The sequence below is a fragment of the Peromyscus leucopus genome, chromosome 5, assembly GCF_004664715.2.
Source record: "Peromyscus leucopus breed LL Stock chromosome 5, UCI_PerLeu_2.1, whole genome shotgun sequence".
Lineage (NCBI taxonomy): Eukaryota > Metazoa > Chordata > Mammalia > Rodentia > Cricetidae > Peromyscus > Peromyscus leucopus.
The window spans coordinates 40,659,987-40,686,873 of NC_051067.1; the positions used below are offsets into that span (position 1 = coordinate 40,659,987).

Sequence of the window (26,887 nt, forward strand, 5' to 3'; positions counted from 1 at the left end):
GTGAGTGGTTTCTTGAGTAATAATAGTCATCAGATAAACACTGAAAAGACAACATTATGGAATTCACCAAACTTTCCCAACCCGTCTGCCTCCGATCTGTAGATCACCCCAAATGTAACAAGTCCTCTGTGTCCTTTTACTTAGAGTCAGATACTTTAAATTTTTCAATATTTTTGTTTCCTGCACCTGTTTATTTGTCCTGCTGTGTTTTATACACACATATAAACTAGTTTTAGTGGATGTTGCAGAGAGAGGAAGAAACCATGCAGCTGTAGGTCATTTGTAGAGGAGAGACTTGCTATGAACAGTATCGCCTCCAACACTACTTTTCAGTCTATTTAATGTGCACAGAAAATTGGATTGCTGGACATATTTGACTGGTGATTTTATTTATATATTTATTTGTTCATTTATCTATTTACCATTTATTTATTTGTTTGTTTGTTTACTATAGTGCTGAGCATGGAAGCCATTCATTCATTTCATTCATCCATTCATCCATTCATTCTATTTCATTGGGAGTCTCCCTGTACTCGATCACCAGTGCAGTGGGGTATGAAGTCTAGAAGGTCAGAATTAATGGTAGTTCACCAACAAACACAAGGATGACAAAAACAGCTTTTAAATAAAAGCTAGTAGGTCCCACCGAGATTTGAACTCGGATCGCTGGATTCAGAGTCCAGAGTGCTAACCATTACACCATGGAACCACATGTTGGTTACTTTCTTCTCCTATATTCAGTGATGAGCAGGAAAGCTAGAGTTCTTGTTTGTGACAGCGTCTGGCCCAGGCTGGCTTTCTACGACCTTGTAGCTACGTTTGTCTTTGAACTCCCTATTTCATAGCTCCTGCTCCCGAGAGCTGGGATTATAGAAGTGTGCTACTACACCCCGTTTTCAAAGTCAAAATTCTTAGTATATGTCTACTGGTGACATCCTTTCGAAGAAAATCCTCGGAAATTTATTTGTGTCTGCTTCCATATTGTAGAATTGGACCGAATGTTTTAAGTTTTTCATATAATTTAATACCTAGAAACTTTGAAGTGGGTATTTTTAGTAGCCATTTTATTTTGGGTGTGTATATTTGAGATTACAGCACAGGCTTACCAGGCTCTGGAAATTACAGATCTGAGTGAGCTGCCTCCGTTATTGTATGGTATCATGCCCCCACCGCCGTCCCTGAGAGATTTCATTTTTTTTCCCCTACTGTTTCATTCATGGTTGGAAGAGAAAGCCAAATATAAAGGATTTTTCTCCGGTGTTGCAGTTCATTATCTCTAAGAAAGCAAAGGTTGGAAGAGAAATCCAAATGATTCTCAGCAAATATGCAGGAAGTGAATTCCAATTCAAACATCTCTTGTGAGCACACTATATAGAATGTGTGCAGAGCAGGCCAAAACAGACCAGCCAGTACGTAGTCGGCAGGATTCGAACCTGCGCGGGGAGACCCCAATGGATTTCTAGTCCATCGCCTTAACCACTCGGCCACGACTACAGCTGCATGCTCTTCTGTTCTCGATCGTAAAGGGCCATTATTCGTAAACATGTCTACTCGTCATCTGGCGCCAGTGAGACAAGGATCGTGGGACAAAATTTCGAAACTGAAAAAACATTTCGTCTCAGCAGCAGCGTAGACTCAGGCCTTGTGAGTAGTTTCGAAGCGATTATTCTTCTGCTAGAACTTTAAGGAGCATAGCGTCTTCTCTGAACGACACTGTTTAGCGGACTTCAGGAAGCAAAAGCTTTCCCGTGGCTGTGCCCAAGGCTTCCGAGGGCCCCTCACCTGGGTCCTCGGTTCCCAAGTATGTACCGCAACCCTCCTCTCACTGTGTTTGGAAAAGCGTTAATGTGAACACGCTTCACTTTGCAGAGGGTATCGAAATCGCCAGAAACAGCCGACCCAGGAATTTCTTTCCCTAACTGAATTTTACTTTAAAAAAAAAAAGAAGAAAAAAAAAAAAAAAGAAAAAAGGAATAATGAGGAAGTCATCCCCCTGTGGTTTATTCGAAGCCTTAGGTCGCAAACAGTTCGATCTACATGAAAGTCCGAGACATTTACAAGTATTGATGTTGAGTAGAAAAGCAAGGAAATGTAAGGGGATACGGGTCCTCACCCAAGAGTCAAGAACCTGTTAAGCAAGATTAGCAACCACATTTACAATAAAAGCATGCACCACCTTGTAACCTAGCTCCGTAAGTATTCTTTGACCTGCTAAACTTGCTTTTGTCTTCCGAGTCTGTAATCAAAAGGCTTGAAAGTACGTAAGAGTTACTATGTTATGGATCCGGAAAGTAAAAAGTGCGGGAAGTGTACCACTTACTGCCTAGGGCTTCCTTCTGATTCTCAGTCTTGCGTATTTCATATTCTATGCTGTATACTATAGTCCGCTTTCCAATTACTTTCTATTCCTTTCCTTCCATCAGCTGGGGAAAAAAAGAAAAAGGGAGAGTCAGAGGGAGCTGTAGGGAAGAAGAGTGGACGAAGCTGCCAGAGTGACGGGAGAGAGCGACCCAGTGCGGAAAGTTTAGTCCGTCTGTGTTGGGGCCCCAAAGTGGAGAGACGAGGTCGTACACGGATCCTGAAGCCTCATCATCTATCTTCATGCTTAAATTCGGGCGCCCGCTCCACCTATCTTTATTCTAAATTAACTTGTGAGAAGAACACCTGAACACGACAGAGATGTGTCTGAAAAAGGGTTCTCGGTAGGAGCATCTCATCTCAGGCACCCAAGAAAACGCCCAGGCGAAAGCCTGGACAATTCTAGAGTTTCCAGAACACAATGTGACATTTCATCCTGGTATCTGTCCGGAGCTGCTCGGTGAGCCCGTGCACTAAACCCAGTAAGCCGCCCTCTGTAAAAGAACTCAGACGCAACTTGAGAAAATCTCGAAGTGCGCCGGCGTGAGTTAAACTACTGTGTATCTCTCTGTAGCAAAACAGATGATCGCAGCTTGGAACTAGAGCGGCCAGACTAAATGAGATAAGTGTTTTGTCTTTTAGGTGATTTTCTTTGCTTTACTTTGAGACAAGGTCTCACTAGTACAGCCCAGGATGGTCCGGAACACGAGGCCATCTTTCTGCCTCAGCCTCTCAAGTGCTGTGGTTACAAGCGTGCGCCATCAAGTCCAGAAAGTTGAGGTGGATCCCTGGTCAAACTTTTCCGGTGTAATAGACTTGGGAAAGGGCAAAAAGTTGCGTCGAGGATCCTGTGTCCTTCTGTTTCTTGCCCTTTTCCGTGTGAGGTACTACAGAAAAGGGAACAATGTTGTTCTTAAGAAAGTGCATTAATAACCAAGTAAATACTCAGAAGTGTTAGGAAGGGACTGCCAACTATGTAGGCTCTGTGGCGCAATGGATAGCGCATTGGACTTCTAGCGTGCTTGAGAGATTCAAAGGTTGCGGGTTCGAGTCCCGCCAGAGTCGGTGGTGTTTTGCCTGTGTGGCGTGTGACTATATCCGTCTGCACATGGACTGCCCTGGATTGTGAACCTGTCTCTGGAGCATTTCCCACTGAGTGGGAAAAATATATAGGGCTCAAAAGGTCAAAAGTATCCCCTTGGAAAGCTGTGTGTCTGGTTTTATTATGTTTTATACTTACAATTTTTCTTCTCATTTTCTTTTATTATTTGTTTACAATATCTGCTGTCTACCTGCTCAAATTCCAGACCTCCACCCCTTCAACTGTAGGAAGTGTTCCTTGGCAGCACAAAGATTTCATCTCAAAAACTTAATCAAAATTCGATTTGCTTTTATGCCTGAAATATTCTGTGATTTAAAACAAGGGTCTATGAAAGTTCTCGCATCACCCCGACTGAATAATACTTCTCTTTTCATTCTAAAACACCATTTCCTTAATTCCCTTGGCTGGTGCCCTGTTTGAAGTATTCTGTGCATCTTCCCTGAAAATTTAATAGATATGTAACATAGACTATGTTAGATAATATTTCTAGGAATATGCATTATTATATAGATATTAAGTAGACCCATACATAAACACATTGTCATCTTTTGTGTTGTGATACGGTTTGACATGTGGTCACATCTCATTCTTTATGTAAATCATATAATATCCCATAGATTGGTTATACTATCCTATTATAAACACCTCGCATTTGGTTTTATGAAACAAAATTGGAATGTATTATGAAAAGATTTTTGATATAGATTTAAGCACAGACATTTACGGAGAGAGGTGCTCAGAAAAAGGACAATACACTTAAGTTGGGGGGGCGCTTCTTAAGAGAGTAGAATCTAAAAGTCTTAAAGAAAACTGCATATACTGTTTTGAACACATTACATTTTAAGGACAGCCTGGCATTGAGGGATAATGGCCCGTCCTTTCTAAAGGATCCTCTGAAGGGACAGAAACAGGAAAAGAGTCATTTCCAGGGCTCTCCTCTCACTGGGTTTCTAGCAAGCCTCTGTGCTGCTGTGTGGCCAGTCTCCACCTTTGCTGAGCAAAAAACATCTTTCAAGACCCCTGCCCTGAGAATATTACTGCTCATTACACACTTTTCATATCCTAATTAAAATCATATGTAGTCAGAAATAGAACATGATGGCTTCACAGGTGCTGACTATGTGTGGGAAATAAGAAAATAATGTTTGAGAGTGAAAGGAGACTTACTTTTCAGCTCTCTGTACAATTGGGGATAGGGGACTATTTATAAATGTCTTAGTAAATAAATCATAATGTAGCCAGATGGTGGTGGCACACACCTTTAATCCCAGCACTTGGGAGGCAGAGGTGGCAGATCTCAGTGAGTTCAAGACAGCCTGGTCTACAAAGTGAGTTCCAGGACAGCCAGGACTGTTACACAGAAAAACCCTGTCTCAAAAAACAAACAAACAAAAACAATCATAAATGTATGCATTTACATATATGTTTGGACCATTCTGAGCTTTGAATTTCATAATGTTTTGCTATCTTCGCACCAACAATGACCTCTTAATGTCTTAAGAATGCTAATGTCACAAAAGCTGGTGTTGTAAACAGTTTGCCTTTTCCTGAGTCAAAATTCTCTTTGCTGATAAAAATCAATGTGATCCTTTTCTGTTTCCCATTTCTGAAAGGTCACAATCTTGCTTTGCCCATTTCCCAAAGTCTGTTTTTTAAGCATTATTTCATGTTTTTATCTTGTTTGTTTTTTGAGACAACATCTCACTATGTAGTGATGTTTGACCTGGGATTCACTATATAGCCCACTATATAGCCCAGGTTGGCCTCAAACTTGTAATGATCTTTCTGCCTCTGCCTCCTGAGTGCTGCATTACAAGTGTGAGTCCCAAGCAGAATTTTCATTATTAAAAAAGGGGTGGTGGTGGAGAGATTGCTCAGCTGTTAAGAACATCAGCTGCTCTCCCAAAGGACCTGTGTTCTATTTCCAGCACCCACATGGCTACTCACAACCATTTGTAACTCTAGTTCCAGAGGATCCAAAGCCCTCTCTGGGTCTCTTTGGGCACCAGGCACACGTGGTGTGCAGATACACATTCAGGCAAAACAACCAAACACATAAGAACAAAATTTCAAAAATGTACTACAGGGATTAGCAATTATTTTGGTGATTTCATAGTGCATTCATTTTTAGCTTAGCTCCAGAGATGGACTGTGTAAGGTTCTTAATTAGCCCACTTTCTTTTCTCTCTCTCTCTCTCTCTCTCTCTCTCTCTCTCTCCCTCCCTCCCTCCTTCCCTTCCTTTCTTAGTGAAGATTTAATTCTTTTATTTAATGTTTTAATTTTTTATATTTATTGGTTTAATTTATTTGCACGGGGGTGGTGCATGCATGCCATAGGGGCATGTGGAGATCAAAGGACAACTTTCAGAAACCATTTCTCTCTACTGTGTGGAACTTGTGTGGAACTTGGAAATGGAGTTCAGATGATCACACTCAGCAGAGTCACCCTTACCAGCTAAGCTATCTCACTGGCCTCAAGATCTCAATTCTTTTTATTTTATTTTCTATTATCAGCTTGATACAGTACAGATTCTTATCTTTTTTTGGTTTTTTCGAGACAGGGTTTCTCTGTGTAGCTTTGCACCTTTCCTGGAACTCACTTGGTAGCCCAGGCTGGCCTCGAACTCACAGAGATCCGCCTGGCTCTGCCTCCCGAGTGCTGGGATTAAAGGCGAGCGCCACCACTGCCCGGCTAGATTCTTATCTTAATAGTGAAATGTTTCACTAAAGCTTGCCCAGTGATTGAGTAAAACCGAAACTTATAAGCCACAGTCATCTTAGGGTCCCCCCTGCTATGTAGCCTCCCTGGATCTGTGGGTTTCAGTCTGATTGTTCTTTGCTTTATATCTAGTATCCACTTATGAGTGAGTACATACCATGTTTGTCTTTCAGGATGATTTTTTTCTAGTTCCATCCATTTGCCTGCAAACCTCATGATGCCATTGTTTTTCTGTGCTGAGTAGTACTCCATTGTATATGTACCACATTTTCTTAATCCATTCTTCAGTTGACAGGCATCTAGGTTGTTTCCATGTTCTGGCTATTATGAATAATGCTGCTATGAACATAGTTGAGCATGTATCTTTGTGGTATAATTGAGCATTCCTTGGGTATATGCCCAAGAGTGGTATGGCTGGGTCTTGAAGTAGATTGATTCCCAATTTTCTGAGAAACCACCATACTGATTTCCACAGTGGTTGTACAAGTTTGCATCCCCACCAACAGTGGAGAAGTGTTCCCTTTGCTCCACATCCTCTTCAACATAGACTGTCATTAGTGTTTTTGATCATAGCCAATCTGACAGGTATAAGGTGGTATCTCATAGTCTTTTGATTTGCATTTCTCTGATGACTAAGGATGTTGAACATTTCCTTAAATGTCTTTCAGCCATTTGAGATTCTTCTTTTGAGAATTCCCTGTTTAGCTCTTTAGCCCATTTTTTTAATTGGGTTGTTCAGTATTTTGATGTCTAATTTCTTGAGTTCTTTATATACTTTGGAAATCAGTCCTCTGTCAGATGTGGGGTTGGTGAAGGTCTTTTCCCATTCTGTAGGCTGTTGTTTTGTCTTATTGACCGTGTCTTTTGTCCTGCAAACCTTCTCAGTTTCAAGAGGTCTCATTTATTAATTGTTACTCTCAGTGTCTGTGCTACTGGTGTTATATTTAGGAAGTGATCTCTGGTGCCAATGCATTCAAGACTACTTCCTACTTTCTCTTTTATCAGGTTCAGAGTAACTGAATTTATGTTGAGGTCTTTGATCCACTTGGACTTAAGTTTTGTGCATGGTGACAGATATGGATCTATTTGTAATCTTTTACATGTTGACATCCAGTTATGCCAGCAACTTTGTTGAAGATACTTTCTTTTTTTCCAAAGTATAGTTTTGGCTTCTTTGTCAAAAATTAGGTGTTCATATGAGTGCAGATTAATGTCAGGGTCTTCAGTTCGATTCCATTGGTCCGTATGTCAGTTTTTATGCCAGTACCAAGCTTTTTTTTTTTTTTTTTTTTTTTTTTTTTTTTTTAATTACTATAGCTCTATAGTAGAACTTGAGGTCAGGGATGGTGATGCCTCCAGAAGTTGCTTTATTATACAGGATTCTTTTGTCTATCCTGGGTTTTTTGTTTTTCCATATGAAGTTGAGTATTGTTCTTCCCAAGTCTGTGAAGAATTGTGTTGGGATTTTGATGGGGATCGCTATGAATCTGTAGATTGCTTTTGGTAAGATTGCCATTTTTACTATGTTAATCCTACCTATCCATGAGCATGGGAGATCCTTCTATTTTCTGATATCTTCTTCAATTTCTTTCTTTAGAGATTTAAAGTTCTTATCAAACAGGCCCTTCACTTGTTTAGTTAGTATTATCCCAAGGTAGTTTATATTATATGTGGTATTGTAAAGGGTGATGTTTCTCTGATTTCTTTCTCAGCCCTTTTATCATTTGTGTATAGGAGGGCTACTGATTTTTTTGAGTTGATCTTGTATCCTGCCACTTTACTGAAGGAGTTTATCAGCTGTAGGTGTTCCCTGGTAGAATTTTTGGGGTCACTTATGTATACTATCATACCATCTGCAAATAGTGAAAGTTTGACTTCTTCCTTTTCATTTTGTATCTCCTTGATCTCCTTTTGTTGTCTTTTTGCTTTAGCTAGAACTTCAAGTACTATATTGAATAAATATCAAGAGAGTGGACAGCCTTTTCTTCTTCCTGATTTTAGTGGAATTGCTTTGAGTTTCTCTTCATTTAATTTGATTGTGGCTGTTGGCTCGCTGTAAATTGCCTTTATTATGTTTAGGAATGTTCCTTGTATTCCTGATCTCTCTAAGACCTTTATCATGAAGGGGTGTTGGATTTTGTCAAAGGCTTTTTCAGCATCTAATGAGATGATCATGTGGTTTTTTTTTTTCTTTCAGTTTGTTTATATGGTGTATTACATTGACAGATTTTCATATGTTGAACCATCCTTGCATCCCTGGGATGAAACTTACTTGGTCATGGTAGATAATTTTTTTGATGTGTTCTTGGATTAGGTTTACCAGTATTTTATTGAGTATTTTTGCATCAATGTTCATGAGGGAGATTGGTCTGTAATTATCTTTCTTTGTTGCATCTTTGTGTGGGTTGGGTATCAGGGTAACTGTAGCCTCATAAAAAGAGTTTGGTAATCTTCCTTCTGTTTCTATTGTGTGGAACAATTTGAAGAGTATTGGAATTAGTTCTTCTTTGAAAATCTGGTAGAATTGTGCACTGTAACCACCTGGTCCTAGGCTTTTTTGTTGTTGTTGTTGTTGCTGTTGGGATACTTTTAATGACTGTTTCTATTTCTTTAGGGGTTATTGGTTTATTTAAACAGTTTATCTGGTCTTGATTTAACTTTGGTATGTGGTATCTATCCAGAAAATTGTCCATTTCTTTCAGATTTTCCTATTTTGTGGAGTACAGGTTTTTGAAATATGACCTGATGATTCTCTGGATTTCCTCAATGTCTGTTGTTATGCCTCCCTTTTCATTTCTGATTTTGTTAATTTGGATTCTCTCTCTTTGCCTTTTGGTTAATTTGGCTAGGGGTTTGTCTATCTTGGTGATTTTTTTTTCAAAGAACCAACTCTTTGTTTCATTGATTCTTTGTATTATTCTCTTGGTTTCCATTTCATTGATTTCAGCCCTTAATTTGATTATTTCCTGGTGTCTATTCCTCCTGGGTGAGTTTATTTCTTTTTGTTCTAGAGCTTTCAGTCATGCTGTTAAGTCATTAGTATGAGATTTCTCCATCTTCTTTATTTGTGCATTTATTGCTATGAATTTTCCTCTTAGCACTGCTTTCATAGTGTCCCATAAGTCTGGGTATGTTGTACTTTCATTTTCATTGAATTCTAGGAAATCTTTAATTTCTTTATTTCTTCCTTGACCCATTTGTGTTTCAGGTTGGCATTATTCAGGTTCTATGAGATTGTAGGTTTTCTGTAATTTTTGTTGTTGAAATCTAACTTTAAACTATGGTGGTTTGATAAGACACAGGAGGTTATTCCAATTTTTTTTTTTTTTTTTGTATCTGTTGAGATTTGCTTTGTGACTGAGTATGTGATCGATTTTGGAGAAGGTTCCATTGGGTGCTGAGAAGAAGGTATATTCTTTTGTGTTAGGGTAGAATGTTCTGTAGATATCTATTAAGTCCATTTGAGTCATAACATCTGTTAAGTCTTTTATTTCTTTGTTAAATTTCAGTCTGGTAGATCTGTCTTTTGGTGAGAGTGGTGTGTTGAAATCTCCCATTACTAGTGTGTGGGGTTTGATGTGAGATTTAAGCTTTAGTAATTTTTCTTTTATAAATGTGGGCACCTTTGTATTTGGGGCATAAATGTTCAGAATCGAGACTTCATCTTGGTGGATTTTTCCTGTGATAAATATGTAATGTCCATTCCAGTCTCTTTTGATTGATTTTAGTTTGAAGTCTATTTTATTAGATATTAGGATAGCTACACCAGCTTGCTTCTTAAGTCCATTTGATTAGAAAGCCTTTTCCCATCCCTTTACTCTGAGGTAGTGTCTGTCTTTGAAGTTTAGCTGTGTTTCTTGTATACAACAGAAGGATCGATCCTGTTTTTGTATCCATTCTGTTAGCCTGTGTCTTTTTACAGGTGAGTTGAGACCATTGATATTGATGGATATTAATGACCAGTGCTTTCTGTAGGGCTGGTTTTGTGGATAGGTATTGTTTAAATCTGGTTTATCATGGAATATTTTGTTTACTCCATCTATGGTGATTGAGAGTTTTGCTGGGTATAATAGTCTGGGTTGGCATCCATGGTCTTTTAGTGTCTGCATAACATTTGACCAGAACCTTCTAGCTTTCATAGTCTTTATTGAGAAGTCTGGTGTAATTCTGATGGGTCTGCCTTTATATGTTACTTGGTCTTTTTTCTTTGTGGCTCTTAATATTTTTTCTTTGTTCTGTATGTTTAGTGTTGTGATTATTATGTGGTGAGGGGACTTTTTTTTTTTTGGATCCATCCAGTCTATTTGATGTTCTGTAAGCTTCTTGTATCTTCATGGGTATTTCTTTCTTTAGGTTAGGAAAGTTTTCTTCTATGTTTTTGTTGACTATATTTTCTGTGCCTTTGAGTTGGTATTCTTCTCCTTTTTCTATCTCCATTATTCTTAGGTTTGGTCTTTTCATGGTGTCCCAAATTTCTTGGACATTTTGTGTTACAACTTTTTTGTCTTTAGTGTTTTCTTTGACTGATGAATCTATTTTCTCTATCGTGTCTTCAGTGTCAGAGATTCTCTGTTCCATCTCTTGCATTTGGTTGGCTATGCTTGTTTCTGTAGTTCCTGTTTGTTTAGTCAGAATTTCTATTTCCAGCATTCCCTCAGTTTATGTTTTCTTTATTGTCTCAATTTCAATTTTCAAATTTTGAACTGTTTTCTTCATCTGTTTAATGACCTTTTCTTGGCTTTCTTTGATTTCTTCCAATTTTTTGTTTGTTTTTTCTTCCATTTCTTTAAGGGAATTTTTTATTTCCTCTTTAATGGAGTTTTTCATTTCCTTTTTAAGGGCCTCTATCATCTTCTTAAAGTCATTTTTATGATTGATTTCTTCTGCTTCTTCTGTCATGGTATGTTCAGGTCTTGCAGGTATAGAATCGCTAGGTTCTGATGTTGTCATATAGGTCTTTATGTTGTGGCCTGTATTTTTGCACTGGCGTCTACTCATCTCTTCCTCTGCTGTGTGCAGGCGGTGTCTGTGTCTGAGAGTGCCTCTCTTGTTCTAATTGATAGTCTTGGTCCACTAGGGGTTCTTGGTCAAGTTGGTGCTGTTTGACTCTGTTTCTCCAGGAGCAGCTTAGTCCAATCAGTGTTAGTGGGTTCTGTCTCAGGGAGCAGTTGTTTCCAACTGGTGCAGGGGTGGGCTCATGGCTCCAGTGGTTGTTGGGTTCCTTTTTTGGGGGGGGGGGGGGGGGAGCAGGGGAAGGTAGCTGTCTGGTCTCTGGGACTCCGATGGCTGCGGCCTAGGGGCTAGAGACCTGGTCTGCCGGTCTGGAGATGGACGCTTACCTGTTCCCAGTCGGTGTAGGGTAGGCTTATGATTCTGGTGATCTGGTTCGGTGGCTGGGTGGCGCCTTCTTTTGTGTTCTCATTCAACTCCTCAGCTGATCTTGTTTCCTCAGACTGCAGACTGTAGGATTCTGAATCCTCTCCCGAATGGATCTCAGCTGAGCAGGTTGTTTAGTAGGGTAATCTCACCAACACCTCCAAGCTGTTGGGTTTCGAGGAATCGGCAGCTGGGCCCTGGGTTGGCCTCAGGCAGAATCAAGATCTCAGTTCCGTTGTGGTGTAGTCCTTGATCCAGCCCCTGCTCTCCTCAGTTCCATATGTCTGCCTTCCTCTGTGTCTGGCTGGTAATACTCCCAGCCCATTTCTTATCTACATATTTTCCCCAGTATCATTCTTCCTCAGAAGGAATCATTATAATGTACTAAATCTTCACACACACACACACACACACACACACACACACACACACCGTCTCAAACAAACTCCACCCCACCCCACCCCCCCAAAAAAAAAATAAAAGGAGAAGAGGAAAGAGAAAACATGTGTTCTTTCCACCTCAATTATTGACTCTTTTTATTTTAATTAATTAATTAATTTGGTTTTTCAAGACAAGGTTTCTCTGTGTAACAGTCCTGGCTGTCCTGGAACTTACTTTGTAGACCAGGCTGGCCTCGAACTTACAGAGATCCGCCTACCTCTGCCTCCTAAGTGCTGGAATTAAAGGCGTGCACCACCACCACCACCACCACCACCACCACCGCCCGGCTTGACTCCACTTTTAATATTTTCTCATTAATCTTGGTTTAGAGTGGTTCTCAACCTTCCTAGTGCTGTGACCCTTTAATACAATTCCTCATGTTGTGGTGACCCCCAACCATAAAATTATTTTCATTGCTACTTCATAACTGTAATTTTGCTACTGTTATGAATAATAATGTAAATATTTTTGGAGGTAGAGGTTAGCCAAAGGGGTTTCGACCCATAGGTTGAGAAGTAATGGTTTATGCCATTACTTCGGTTTGTGCCATAGTAACAAGACCACAGCTCTACCTCATACATTCTGTTTGTCCAAAGTGCCTCAGTACTGGCAAAAACAAGGGATGGGCCATCAACCGTTGTGCGGTACCCATTTGTAAAGTACAGTCAAGGACTGCATGCACATAACTAATGACCAATAGGACTAGGTAATGGATTTTGTAGAACTCACCTGATTTATACCAAAGAATCTTAAGAAGGCACAGGTACAAGATCAAAATGTACTGGGAGCTGAAGAAAACCATGAACTAAAGCAGATGACTTGAAGCTCAGGAAGAGTTAGACTCCTAAATTCTCTGCAGATGTATACCGAGAGGTGCTTCTCTCCCTGCCCACTCACCCCTGCTCCCAAGAAAGAGTCCTGCAGCACAGTGTCCCAAAGGACCACAGCAGAGGTCAGCTGGAGGAGGACTGGCCCAGTGGAAGACAGAATTGTGCAAGGGAAACAGAAGCGTAGCATCCAAATGATACTGTGTGGGAGGCTCTTCTCCCTCAGCTACCTCAGACCTTTGTCAGGTACTCAAGGGGCAAACTCCTGGGATTCTGACTGGCCCAAAATACAGACATAAAATACTCAGAGTGTTCTGTGTGCAGAAATCCATGCAAATCAGGAGAAAGCCACTAGCAAAGGAGTCTGCTGAAGATCACCCACCACCCCATCAAGATTTGTTTTTTGTCCTGGGCATGGAACCCAGAGCCTCATGTATGCTAGGCAAGTGTTGTGCCCCTGAGTTACAGCCTAAACCTAGAATTTATTATAATCTAAAGGAACTCTAGAACAATCTTCACCGAAACCACACAACAACAGGAAATAAATGAGACTTAAGAAGAATAAACAGAGAGGTGGACCAATTATAAACAAGAGAACAAAACCTCAGAAAACAGCTGGGCAGCAGCCAGCTCCACCCATCAGCCAGCCCTGCCTAAAATCAAATGGAGGACAGCTGGAAAAATAAGACCCCCCAAACAAAAACAAAATGAGAGATGATGCGTTCTGTGATTGGATCGATCACGTGCCAAACAAATTGCCACTAGGAATAATCAAAGATAAACACTAGGAAACCTAAGCATAGGGGTGTAGTGGCAGAGGCAGGATCAGTTTGTGTTCAAGGGCGCAACATAGAGTAACAAAAGAATGAGCCAAAATGTCAGGGTAAAAGAAGAAAACGCAGGGTGCAAAACAGCGTGATGCTCGCTATCAAAGGAAGTCCTTCTTGCCAAATTCAACCAACAAAGTGCACGTTATGAACGTCATGAATGCTGCAAGAAACAAAATAACTGTGTCAGAAGTGGGATTCGAACCCACGCCTCCATTCGGAGACCAGAAACCTCATCAGAGGAAGTGAACACTTGAGTCTGGCGCCTTAGACCACTCGGCCATCCTGACACACGTTCCACTGTTGTAGAATAATCAATTGTTAACAAAACCAGCCAGCTCCTGGCTACATCCCGAGTACCGCAATGAAAGTTCTTTCTGACCTTGCTGAAAGGATTAAGCGAAAAGAGAGGAACCAGGAAGCTCCGCCCCAGGAGGCGATGACTGTGACTCAAAGTTCGGATGCCCCTGGACCGTAGTGCCCTGCGCTAAGCCCCGCCCCACCGACCAGCTAGCTCCTCCTCAGAGTCGGCTCTACGGTGTAAGGATGCTTGAATCCCAGGCAGGGGTTCTAAGGGACGGGTACTGCTGGTTGAGACCTGGGCCAGCTCCTGCAGCGCTCTCCCTGGCAATAAAATTGGCAACGCTAGTGCACCTTCTGGTTGGCGTTTCCCACCCTGACCCCGAGACTCCTTCCATTTTTCTTCTACGGGTTTTGATAGCCCTCACTTTTTAATTTTAATTTTATTTTTTATTATCTGGGAAAGGGGGTGTGAAGTGAAGGCCTGTGCTGTATGATTTGAATGAACTAGTGAACTGAGTAAGGCGTAGTTCACAGTGTAGTAACAGTGCCCGTTTCGGTCTTCTCCCTACCCTCACCCACCTGGTCCCCGCTCCCCACTTCCTTTTCTCTCTAAGACGTTTGATCCGATGTTCCTGCTTGCTCTTCACACCAGGAGCATTGCAAAAACCAAGGGTAAATCAGCTACTGCACTGCACGCTACAGGCTTCTCTGAGGGTGGACAGGGGCCAAAGGAGTCTCAGTTGCTGCTCTTCTGTGTAAGTCCTGATCTAACCCTAACTTAATTGTCATTACATCTCAAAGCAGGTTAGTATAAAGACTGAATTAAAGTCAGAGCAAGTAGGACGTGATTCACAGGTCACCCTCTTAACACTGCCATACTCTGGGCAGGGGTGGTGAGGGTGGCTTGGACAAAGTACTGGTATGAGGAACACCAGAAGGGAAGGGGAGCCAACAGCTTAATCTGTAAAGAGTGAAAGGATGTCATCCAAGGGCAGACACTGAGTGTAGTTATTTACACACAGCTGACTTGGTTCTCCTCCAGACAAGGGCTATCATATGACACTGGATCACAGTGTGTCACCCACTGTGTTCACCACGGCACAAGATAAACGGGTTAGAAACATGAAACAAAGTGGAAATCCTCACCAATTAAACAACTTTTGAGATTTTTTTAAAGTAGCATTTCCTCCCCAGCACAGGAAGCAGGGTTCCTTAAAAGATCTTTCAATGTTAACTCGTGTGTGTGTGTGTGTGTGTGTGTGTGTGTGTGTGTGTGTGTGTACACGAGTGCAACAGCACACACGTGGGGATTGGAGGACTTTTGCAGGGACTGGGTCTTCCCTCCACCGTGTGAGTCCCAGAGACGGAACTCATGTTTTCAAGCTCGGTGGTAAGTACCTTTACCTACTAAGCCATCTTGAAAGTACTGAAAAAACTTCTGACAAGGTTTAACTACTGGAAGGTAGGAGACACATAGAATGGTTCGAGCAAAATGATTAAAAAAATGTTACATCTAGATTAATTGAAAGCGATGGTTCTTAATCTGTGGGCTGCGATCCTTTGGGTGTTGAATGACCCTTTCAAAGAGTCGCCTATCAGATAGTTACATTACCATTCATCACAGTAGACCAGTTACAGTTATGAAGTAGCAACAAAAGTAATTTTATGCTTGGAGTTACCACAACATGAGGAACTGTATTAAAGAGTCGCAGCTTTAGGAGCTTCAGGAAGGTTGAGAACCACTGATTTAAAGGATATTGTTCCTTTAAGTAAGAATGTCCATAATCTATAACAAGACTTGTTGACACTTGTGAAGACCAGAGGAAGGTGAATGGATCCTATCTCAAATGCAGCCAATCAAATGAACACCTAGAAAATAGAACCAGACCCTTCCCATCTCTTTTGCTGTTGTGTTGGCCCGTTACGTCTTTTGATGTATCTGTACAGGGACTGAAATGACGGCTCATGCTGTAAAAACTAGCTTGGATTAACTAGCCGCCTCCAGTCTTCGAGTAAGTTGGAGTGTGAGACTAAATGAAAGAGACAAACAAAAAAACCAAAGCTCTAAAAAACATGACATCGATGTCTCTAAGTGCAGGAGAAACTCCAGGAGTGATAACAGCACCTTCTGTTCCCATCCTTCAGTTCATTTCTAAACACAAGCTCTTCCTCCTCCTTCCACCTAAAGCTGGCCAGGGAGCCTGCAATTGTGATCCCCAGGGGTCTCTGACCAAAACGAAGAACTCGCTTCTTCTTCATTCGGTGGTTGTTGGAATAATCTCCACTCTTTCTTCAATCACAGATATCATATTCAGCTCAGCTATTTAACATGAGTGTAGCATGGAGGTATTGAGATAACACAGGTAGCTGAGTCAGACTTTTGTAAGATCCTGGTAGTCCCTGAAGTCAACTGGTCTTTCAGCTCTTCTCAGCAACTTAAATCATTTAAGAATTAAACCGTTTACAGGGCAAACAGAAGCATGGTTCCAGAGCCCAGGAGTTGGCAGCGCAGTGAGCTTTTATCCCAAGGGTCCAAGGCTTCCTGTTCAGGCAACAAATGTAAATTTTGACTTTGGACAGACTTGACCAGAATAAATTAAGTGCCATTATAGAATTAAAACCTGATCTACCTTCACTCAGTTATACAGTTCAACTTGAATGATCTGTGGGCTCTCTGAAGTTTAGAACTGTGGTCATGAAGAGGAAAAATAAACAAAAAAAAACCCCTTTGGTTTAATTACTTAGCATTGTGACTGTTTTTACATTCCTTTGTGTGGTATAGGAGCATTTCTTATTCTAGAGGTAAGAACAATCTGTCCCTGTTGACAGACTCTTGAGAGCTGTGACATTTGTCTTTTGATCTCAGAATTCTTCGTGTGTCATAGAACCATGCTTCAAGAAAACCTGTTGGTGAACCCAAATCCTAACAAGTTTGATGATTTTTAGAGCATACGCAAGGGCTGTGCAAACTCAATCCTGACAAAGTCCCAGGGTGGAGAATGGGAGGTGGGCACAAAGTCCCACCCTAACCCTAAAGCTATTTGCAATTCATACCCGAGGGAAAATCAGGTTTCTCCAATGGAGTGACACTGGGTTTATCAACAACTACAATCCAGGGCACGCCTCATGCTCAGGACTAGTTGTTAACCAACACAAAATGAACTTCATTTACACTTATTTTGTTGTTATGGTTTGTAGTTTTTTGTGGTGTGTGTGTGTGAGTGTGTGTGTGTGTGTGTGACAAAGAACATGAAGTTGAGTGGATAGGGAGATGGGGAAGATCTGGGAAGAATTGGGGGAGGGGAAGAGAATATGATCAAAATATATTGTATGAAAAATTAAAAAAACATTTTTTAAATGTAATAAATAAAAAAAGATCATGTTAGCTATTGGTTTTGTGTTTTCCTTATAATGGCATTTTTCCTTATCCCATGATTTAGATAATTTATAATGAATTTTTATTTATTTATTTATTTGTGTGTGTTTCCAGTATTATATGGACTTCTTTGAGACTTAAATGGGGTTTGGGCAGAGTCAAGTTTTTACCTGGTGGGTGATGGATATTCAGATGTTACTGGGTATTCTGCAGTCAAGTTGGATGTTGTCTAAAGCCGCTCTGGAAATCACAATCTTTTCTGAATATAAACTTTAGATGGAACTGGGAGGTGGTGGCCCACACTTTTAATCTCAGCACTAGGGAGGCAGATTTATGAGTTCGAGGCCGGCCTGATCTACAAAGTGAGTTCCAGGACAGCCAAGGCTGTACTGAAAAACCGCCTCTAAAGCAAATTTTGAAAAGACGGGTTTATAATCTTAGAGCCTGGATGACGCCCGTGGAGGAAGATAATGGCCAGTTTAGGCCAGCCTGGGCTGGTGGTGTAGCTCCGTGGTAGAGCTCTTGGCCGGCATGTGTGAGACCCTGGATTTGATCTGAAACAGAAAAAAGGAAAAGGTGGTGGGGGTGGGGAACTGGGGGTGGTAAATATAGTTTGGGGGAGCAAAATAATCAAAGTTAATTTCCAGCAAAAAGATAACCTAAGATATTGCACTTTATTGTCCGATGTATTATAATCAGCTTTCCGCTCATCTCCTTAGGAATGTTGAGGTGGAAACTACTGTCTTAAAGTCACAGGTACAAGGAGAGTGGTCGCCCAGCTTGTGAGTCGGTGGCCCTGCGCCCTGCAGCCCAGCCCGGGCCACTACTGCCTTCGGGGGACACTCGCCCATCACCCTGCAGGAGGACTGGGCTTCACCTGCTAGCGAATCCTCGTACTATTTCTGAAACAACTGGACACAGCTGAGATCCGAGGACGTTGGATGAACCTTTCTCTCGGAAGGAAGGCCATACAGGCTGTCCTAATCAGATAGTGTGTGGTGATCTTATTCAAAACAATCGCAAAAATGCAGCCCTAGAAAAGGAGCTTTACTTATTTGGTGACAACAGAAGCACCAAGGCCATCATCAGTGCTGTCCCAAAACAACAGACTCCACCGTCTGTTGACTCCCCGTCGGGGAATCGAACCCCGGTCTCCCGCGTGACAGGCGGGGATACTCACCACTATACTAACGAGGAGGACAGTGAGCCGGTTGGCGACATAATAGAGAAGTCCAAATGAAGAGTAGTTTTCTTCCCCTCTTCTTTCCTTTTATCTTCCCTTTTTCTCTACCCCTCTTCCCCTCCCCCTTCCTCTCCCTCCTCGCCCACCCCATCTCTGCAAATACAAAGATCTTCACCCGACGGGTATGGCTAAGACATGAACCCTTGTCTCAAGAAATAAAGAATAAAAGATAAAATGCTGTGTGCATAAGTTTAATTAACAGCATCAAATAAACATTAAGAGCCTTAAAAATTGATTTTAAAAAAGTGATTGTGGGGCCCAGTGTAGTGGCGCCAGCCCGTAACCCCAGCGCTTCCGAGCCAGAGGCATGTGAACGTCTGAGTTCCGGGCGGGTCTAGTCTGCTCAGCAAGTTCCAGGCCAGCCAGGGCTGCATCGACCCTAGCTCCAAAAGACAAAGCAAACAAGAAATGGCTTGTGAGGAGGAAGGGGCGTGCGGAGGAAGTAAGTGTGCTTGTGTACAGTTAAGAAAGCGAAGAGGAGCTGAAGAGATGACTCGGTCAGCCGTTAACATCTAGGTTCACACCCCAGACATCAAGCTATTAAAGACGGGCTTGACTAAGGAGAGGACAAGAACGCGAACCCCCTCTCCTGAGAAGAGGCACTAATCAGATGACTAACGCACAGATATCACAACTTTCTAAAACGGTAACAGTAACAGGCTAGAAGACGCGCCCGGTCTAACAATGGGAGAACGATATTATCATGCTTATGAATAAGAAAAATCAATATCTCAAAGACGCCATTTCGTCCCAAATTACCATATCTATTCAATATAATTCCAATTAATTTTATTTTTGTTTTCATGAAGCAGGGTCTCTCTATGTAGCCCTGGCTGTCCAGGAACTCGCTATAACCACGGGATTAAAGGCAGGCACCACCACACCCAGCTATCCAATTAATTTACAAAGAATTTTTCCAAGAACTTAACAAACTGGTTGTAAATTGGTACTGCTTTATGTATTTACTGGATTATATTTTTTATCATTAAAGTACATCATTCCAAGGATGAAACAAGTTTTCTGGAAGGACTTGGGAGCTGGGGGTGGCCGGGAGGAGCGTTGGGGAGGGGAGTCCCATCCTTTCCCTAGTGTGGTCGCCTGGAACACATCTCCATCACAGTTCCGTTTTAATTGGCTCATTGAGAACAGGCGGCAGTACCTTACTTGGCGCAGGTTATAACCCCCAAGTTCGATAACAATAATGACCAGGAAGTGACAAAGACACATTTAAAGGACTAGAATAATGGATATAGTGAAAGTGGCAAGGACCAAATCCTTTTCTTTTCTTTTCCTTCCTTCCTTCTTTCTTTCAGTCAGTCTCTCTCTCTCTCTCTCTCTCTCTCTCTCTCTCTCTCTCTCTCTCTCGTGTTTTCGAGGCAGGGTTTCTCTGGGTAGCCCTGGCTATCCTGGAACATTCACTCTTTAGACCAGATCTGCCTCTGCCTCCCGAGTGCTGGGACATTCCTTTTCTTTTTAAAAACAGACATTCATGTTTGTAGCCCCAACTGGCCTCCAGCTTGTAATCTTCCTGCCTCAGTCTCCCCAATGCTGGGCTGACAAAGGCCTGGCTGGACCTAATTATTTCAAGTGAAAAAAGAACAAGATTAAAAATGAACACAGTGAACTCGTGAATTGAGCACTTTGGTCTTTTACCGATGAGCTCAAGGTGGTGAGATACACAGTGTTGAATCCCCAGCACCTTGGTTTCTAAGTGACTTGGTCTGTCACTTTGCAAAGAGAAATATAAACTCAAAGGCCAAGATGAGTCACTAGCCAACGTGCAGATTTCAAGGCGGGGACAGAAAAGACAGACACGGAAGGGACAGGTGACTTGAGGCCAGTCTGGACTCAGCGAGGCCCTGCCTGAGAGAAGCAAAAGGAAACAACAGGGAAAACCAGGAGGAAATTTCCCAACATACTTGGATGTCTTTCAAGCAGGTTCCAGGTCTTCCCCCTCTCCCCACCTCTTCTCAGGGAGGCACAAATTTCCAGCACCAGAAAGAGCTTGTTCTAAACTATAAGGACAGAGAAAGGCTCTGCAAATGTCTTAGATTGGAGTCACCAGCCCAGGGATAATAAATCATTTCCAATGAATATCTTGGAAACAGGTTACCACACAGCTCCTGGTGGCCGGAACTCGCTGGAGTTTTAATTTATCTGTAGTAGTACATGTTAATTATACATAAAAGGTTCCCTTATGATATTTTATATATGTATATAATATTCACCCCCATAGCCTTCTCTTACCTTTGGAATGAAATGCCTCATTCCAAAACCAGGGCCATAAAAGAGCTAAGGCTTCAAGAGACCTGCTGCCTGTGCAATTACAGAAAGCAGCCCAGTATGTCCTGGAGCCCTCAGAGGTCTAAAGAACAAGTAATCTGCCATCCTGCAGTTAAGAAACAAAAACTGATGCTCTAGACTCTGCTCCAGGATCCTCCCTGTCGTCCTGTGTTGGTTTGCCCTTGAGGTTTTGAGGTCCAACTGAATTTATTATATTTATTATTTCCTGCTGACATTACTCCCCCACCACCACCCTATTTACACCTTCCTCCCCCTTGCTTTCTTTAAGGAATTTACATTATGGGACAAAGCAATTTTAAAGAGGGGGTTGTCCACTAGTTTCACAACTGGATATTTTTACCTGGTACTCTTTTATATTTCCTTTCTGAGGGAGTGGTTTTTTTTTTTGTTTTCATGGTGGCTTTTGCTCGAAATCCCGAGTTCCTAATACAAAAGTGTAGACTTCCGCCTGAACAGGGACTTGAACCCTGGACCCTCAGATTAAAAGTCTGATGCTCTACCGACTGAGCTATCCAGGCTCTTACAAGGGCTCAATTGCCTCATAATATAAAACTATCATTGGTCACTGTTTTTTTTTTTTTTTTTTTGTAGGGGAGTTAAGAATACAGAAATTTTGTGTTTTGTTCCAAAGGTGCAGTTTCCACGTCACGATAACTAAGCCTTATTTTGTCTGGAGTTCCGTTCAAAAGGTGAATTCGTTGCACAATTATCAAGTAGTATTTATGGCAAGGAGGGATGAGAAATGCTAGGGTGACATCCCCTCAGTGGAGCACTTAGGTTATGATCCACGCCTGCTCATTTCCCACTTCCGCAGAGCGCGTCGAGGGCAGGTGGTTCCAGTCCCATCATCGCCTTCCGTGCTTTCCTAGCTCTTTCAGACTTGAAGCTTAGCGCCGAAGCGATAACCAAGCTTCGGTGTGTGTGTTACATTTTTGATCCGGTTTCGGGTTTGGTTCTGGAGACTGAGCCCAGGGCTTAAGTGCAAGCTCTGGGAATGAGCCTGAGCCATATCCTCGCCCGCCCACAGCTCTGTAATTGTTCACACAGAGTCGGTGATAGACCCTTCAGTAAGGAAAATAAACACCATGGTTTACAGTTGCCCAATATGTTGTGCTTCTTTTTAAAAATTGGAGATTTTGATAACACCTTACTTTTCTGTTTCTGTGGTCGTATTTCCTATTCCTTGAGTTCTATATCCAGATAGATAATGGAAAAGGAGGAAAATGACAAGCTAGCAGAGGATGGTTTCGATCCATCGACCTCTGGGTTATGGGCCCAGCACGCTTCCGCTGCGCCACTCTGCTGCACACACCGACTTGCTCCAGTTGATAGGTATTCGGAATACTTCTCTTTGTCCTTTTCCATTCTAGCAATCTCCTGGAACCTGCATCTTTCATCTGGGGCCAGCCTCACGTTTCATTCCCAACATTGATTAACGTGTCTTTGCAATGTAGTTAAGAAAACCGAACCTCACCCCGCCCCCTTTTGAGAACATGTACTTTATTTGTAATGATATCACATATTGATTTGGACTGATGAATTTAAAATGTAGATGCACAGGTTCCTGTCTCAGCCGGGTACTGGGCTTCCGGCGTGCTCTTGTTCTCTCACGCTTTCAGAAAGCCTGATTCTTAACTTCCTCTCACTCTTACGCATTGCTTTGCTCTGGGGAGTCAGTGATTTGCAATTGCTCTCGTGAATTTTTTTTATTTTTCCGTTGCTCTTTTTTTCTCTTCATGTTGGAGGATTCAACTCAGGGCCAGGCAAATGCTCTACCACTGAGTTATATTCATATGTATGTGTACATAATTACATATATATACATACACATATCTACATATATATACATATATGTACACACACACACACACACACACACACATATACACTGATAGTGTTTCTTGTAGCCCGGCTTGACCTGAAACTTGGTATGTAGCCAAAGACAACCTTGAACTCCGAGTCATCATGCTACAGATTACAGATGTGGGTCATCTAAAACTGCCTCAAGTTTTTGAAAAACTGGTTCTTAAAATGACAACTGAGTGGTGGTGGTGCACGCCTTTAATCCCAGCACTTGGGCAGAGAGGCAGGTGGATTTCTGTGAGTTCAAGGCCAGCCTGGTCTACAAAGAGAGTTCTAGGACAGCCAGTGCTGTTACATAGAGAAACTCTGTCTCAAACAAAACAAAAACAAAGAAAAAGCTAACGAACAGTCCTGGTTGTTTGCATTCATGCTGGATTCTTTTATCAGGGTACAGATGGGATCCTAGGAATAGGAGTACAGGAAATATTCCCGGAGTCCTTCCGAGATCCTTTAAAAAACCAAAGGCTTCTGTCAACAGCAAACGGTGCATTGTCACACACTGTACTTACCATCACATATTACAGTTTCCAGATCTCTACTTGATGGCTCCTTTGGGCTAGTGTTTTCTCTTCATTCTCACTGTTTTCAGAGTGTTGGCTTTCATCACTTCTAAGAACAAATAAAACAGAAATACCTATGTCCTGAGATGTGTTGAGTTCAGACTTGCATAATTTGGAATCACATTCAAGAACTACAGCACTTTGGCTGTTCTTGTCTTTACACACACCTACTTGTGGGTTCATTTTTACTGTCACCACAACCGCTGAAACGTCACATCACTTGTTTCTATACTGCCTCTCTCCATTTTTACAACTGCAAACATATGAACTAATGATTTCATTAGAGCTTCACAATTTGGACTTGAAGGTTGTGATGTGGCTTTGTAATTTTGAGTAGTTTGAATGTGTCTGAAAAGCTGACTTCTAAAGGCTGGTGTCCTGAGCTTCTGTTCAGCTGAGAACCTTTCTCATCAATTTCTTTTTCTTCTGTTATTTCAAAGTCCTCTTCATCCAGACACTTCCAGTTCTCCTTTCTGGTTTCTGTAGAAGATACAACATTGGCCCATTTTTCCTCTCCTACATGCACATGTTGGTGGTTTTGTACTATTAGTATTTTCTCCTGAATTTCTATAGATGGAATCATCATGTCTTAAGTGTCATTATTACAGAAATTTGTTATATTTATCTAAGAAAGTAGTCTTGTGGGTTACTGAGAGGTCTGACTAGTAACTGAGCCTTCTGAATTCACAGATCTGCCATGATTTGCTTTTTATTTCCTGCTACAATCTTTATTGCATGAATTCTAAATGGTCTTATAATAAAAACCCAGGGCCAGATATTGGGGTAAATGTTGAAAGATCAGAGAGACAAAGGAACAAGACACTAGAGAAACTTCTCACCACTACCAAATCCTCAGGCCGAATGGAAGGTGAGATCCTGTCTCCAAGAATCCTCTGACTGAAAGCCTCAGAATCCTCAGCCGAAAAGCTCTGGTTCCTGTCTCCTCACACCTTACATGCCTTTCTCCACCCAGCCATTTCACTTCCTTCCTAGTGCTGGGATTAATGGCCTGTGTGCCTCCCAAATACTGGTAGCAAAGGCATGAGATCTCAAGTGCCGGGATTAAAGGCACGTGACTCCCAAGTACTGGGATTAAAGGTGTGTGCCACCACTGCTTGGCTCTATTTCTCTCCTAGATTGAATCAGTCTCATGTAGTCCAGGGTGACTGAACTCACAGAGATCCAGACAGATCTCTGCCTCTCGTGTGTGTGCATGGGGGGGGGGGCTACCCACCAACCCCACATTTCCCCAGAGTGCTCTTGAGTAGGAACAGCAGGAAATATTAGATAGAAGGATTAGATGGGGGAGAAACAGATAGAAAATACAGGATAGCCTCGAGAGGGCCTGGAACCTATTTCATTGGGCCTTGTCTCTGCCCTAAGGTATTTATAAAAATGCCAAGGGGTGGAGCAAAAGACCTCCCCCCCCCCAGCACAGCCAAGCGCAGACCATCTCTGACACCTGCACTCAGGCCCATGGTCCATCATCCTCTCTATGCAGACCTGTAGCAGGAATCTTAACAGTTCTTATTAATAAAATCAAACCTGAGGCCAGTTATTGGGGTGAACAGTGGAAGATCAGAGAGACAGAACAAGCCACAGCTTCCTCACCTGGCCAACTTCTCAGCTGATCTTGTTTCTTCAGACTGGAAGCCTCTGTGTCCTCATATCCAAATGGCTCTCAGCTGAACTGTGCTGCTAGAAGCCTGAAAGCTTAACCAGCCAAATGCTTCTTGTTTCTGCTCCTCATGCCTTATATACCTTTCTACTTTCTGCCACCACTCCCTGGGATTAAAGGTTGAGTCACCATGCCTGCCGTTTCCAATGTGGCCTTGAACTCACAGAGATCCAGAGGGATTTCTACCTCTGGAATGCTAGGATTAAAGGTATGAGTGCCACCATTTTCTAGCCTAAGTATCTAGTGGCTGTTCTGTCTCTGACCTCAGATAAGTTTATTAGGGTGTACAATATTTTGAGGAACACAATATCACCACACAGACCCACTGGGTAAAGCCACCTAGGAAACCTGAAAATGGTCTCCCACACTAGTGCTAGGATTAAAGCTGTGTGCCACCACTGCCTGGCATCTATATTTAATCTAGTGGCTGGCTCTGTCCTCTGATCCTCAGGCAAGCTTTGATATACAATATATCACCATAAATCTTAGTGTCTTTCTTCTGTATGTTTCTGGCTATTCTCCTAGATGCACTCCCAGACGATCACATGTCTAAGCATGCAACACAGCATCACATAGAGCCTCTGCATGTGATCTGTGGCTTGAATCTCTTTGAGATTGAGCCTTATTTCTTCTGCTTCTTATTTCTGGAGGTACTAGCCTAGAAATCCCCAAAACATGTGATTCTGCTTCAGAGACAATGGCTTCATCAACAGATTCATGGTGAAGGGTTATTTTCTGCCTTTTCCTAACACTGTAGTGAAGGGGGGGGTGGTGCAGTGAGGATCTGTCTTTCCCTAGTTATTCTTATAAGAGGCTCCTGAACCTCAAACACAGAGGAACAACCAACTGCTTCCGAGATTCCATCAGCAGCCAGCTCAGTTATCTCAGGGTGAGCCTGCAGCTCTGCTTTTCTTTCTAGAGAGGCCTGAGCTTCGTTTCCCAGCGACTGTGACTCAGATGTGTGTTGTCATTGGATCGTGACTCCTTCTTGCTTTCTTGATGTGTCCCAATCTAGGAGCACAGCTCTTCTACGGGAGTTTTCAGACTTGACTTGGAGCCTGGTCTAGACCTGGTGACCATGATTTACTTTTACCAATTTAACTGTTTTCAGGTCCAAAGGAAACTCCAATTCCCCCAACCCCAAAAGACAGTCCAAATGAACAGAAATGAGCTCAGCCTGGACTACAGGAGGATTTCTACTGGTTAGATAAAAGCCGATATTCCTCAAGACCTTGTGAAGCTGGTTCCCCTCGGCCAAAAGGAGACATTTTCCTTACCTCTGGCAGAAGGGATTTATGGCCACCTATGGTGCCAGACTCCTTTATTATCACAAGTACCTGTTACACATTTTAAAGTCCCTGGTAGTGTTCTAGCCCTCCCTTCAAACTCTTTTCTACCCTAAACTCCCTCCAGCTCACAGACCTTTCCGGAACCCCAGCTGCTCTTCTCATAACCCTGCATTCTTGATTTGTTCTCTCTCTCTCTCTCTCTCTCTCTCTCTCTCTCTCTCTCTCTCTCTCTCTCTCTCTGCTCCGTTCTTGCTTCTCTCACTGTTGTCTCTATTCTCTGTCCCCTGCTATTCTTCTCTTTCTCACAGATCGCCCTGGCCATGTCCAGTCTGCTGGCTGCGTCCAGTCCACTTCTTACTTTCTCTGCTCTGGACTCTTCCAGATACCTCTGGCTGTTCTCTCTCTCTTATCTACAATAAAAACATTCCCTTTAACCACACCATGGAGCAGTCATACCATCAGTTTATACAACTATATTCTTTGTCAGTTTGATTTTTTTTTTTTTTTAGCATGATATCTCTACAAGAGACTAGGAGTTAACTCTCTGGTAGGTGGACAGATAAGGAGAAGGGACATGGTTAGGTAAAAAAGGTGGAGAACTTCCAAAATGGCCAGCTTGTT

The 26,887-nt window shown here is 42.2% G+C and overlaps 7 non-coding genes across 7 annotated transcripts; 1 reads left to right on the forward strand and 6 right to left on the reverse strand.

Moving 5' to 3' along the window:
• Positions 1–637: 637 nt before the first annotated feature.
• Trnaq-cug lies at positions 638–709 on the reverse strand. Its single transcript has one exon. It is a non-coding gene; the product is annotated as a tRNA-Gln (tRNA).
• Positions 710–1,412: 703 nt separating this feature from the next.
• Trnas-aga lies at positions 1,413–1,494 on the reverse strand. Its single transcript has one exon. It is a non-coding gene; the product is annotated as a tRNA-Ser (tRNA).
• Positions 1,495–3,337: 1,843 nt separating this feature from the next.
• Trnar-ucu lies at positions 3,338–3,423 on the forward strand. Its single transcript is given in 2 exon segments — positions 3,338–3,374; positions 3,388–3,423. It is a non-coding gene; the product is annotated as a tRNA-Arg (tRNA).
• Positions 3,424–13,834: 10,411 nt separating this feature from the next.
• Trnal-caa lies at positions 13,835–13,940 on the reverse strand. The gene is made up of 2 exons: positions 13,903–13,940; positions 13,835–13,880 (listed from the first exon to the last, which is right to left on the reverse strand). It is a non-coding gene; the product is annotated as a tRNA-Leu (tRNA).
• Positions 13,941–18,454: 4,514 nt separating this feature from the next.
• On the reverse strand, positions 18,455–18,526 carry Trnad-guc. Its single transcript has one exon. It is a non-coding gene; the product is annotated as a tRNA-Asp (tRNA).
• Positions 18,527–21,321: 2,795 nt separating this feature from the next.
• On the reverse strand, positions 21,322–21,394 carry Trnak-uuu. Its single transcript has one exon. It is a non-coding gene; the product is annotated as a tRNA-Lys (tRNA).
• Positions 21,395–22,108: 714 nt separating this feature from the next.
• On the reverse strand, positions 22,109–22,180 carry Trnam-cau. Its single transcript has one exon. It is a non-coding gene; the product is annotated as a tRNA-Met (tRNA).
• Between the last annotated feature and the right edge of the window lie 4,707 nt (positions 22,181–26,887).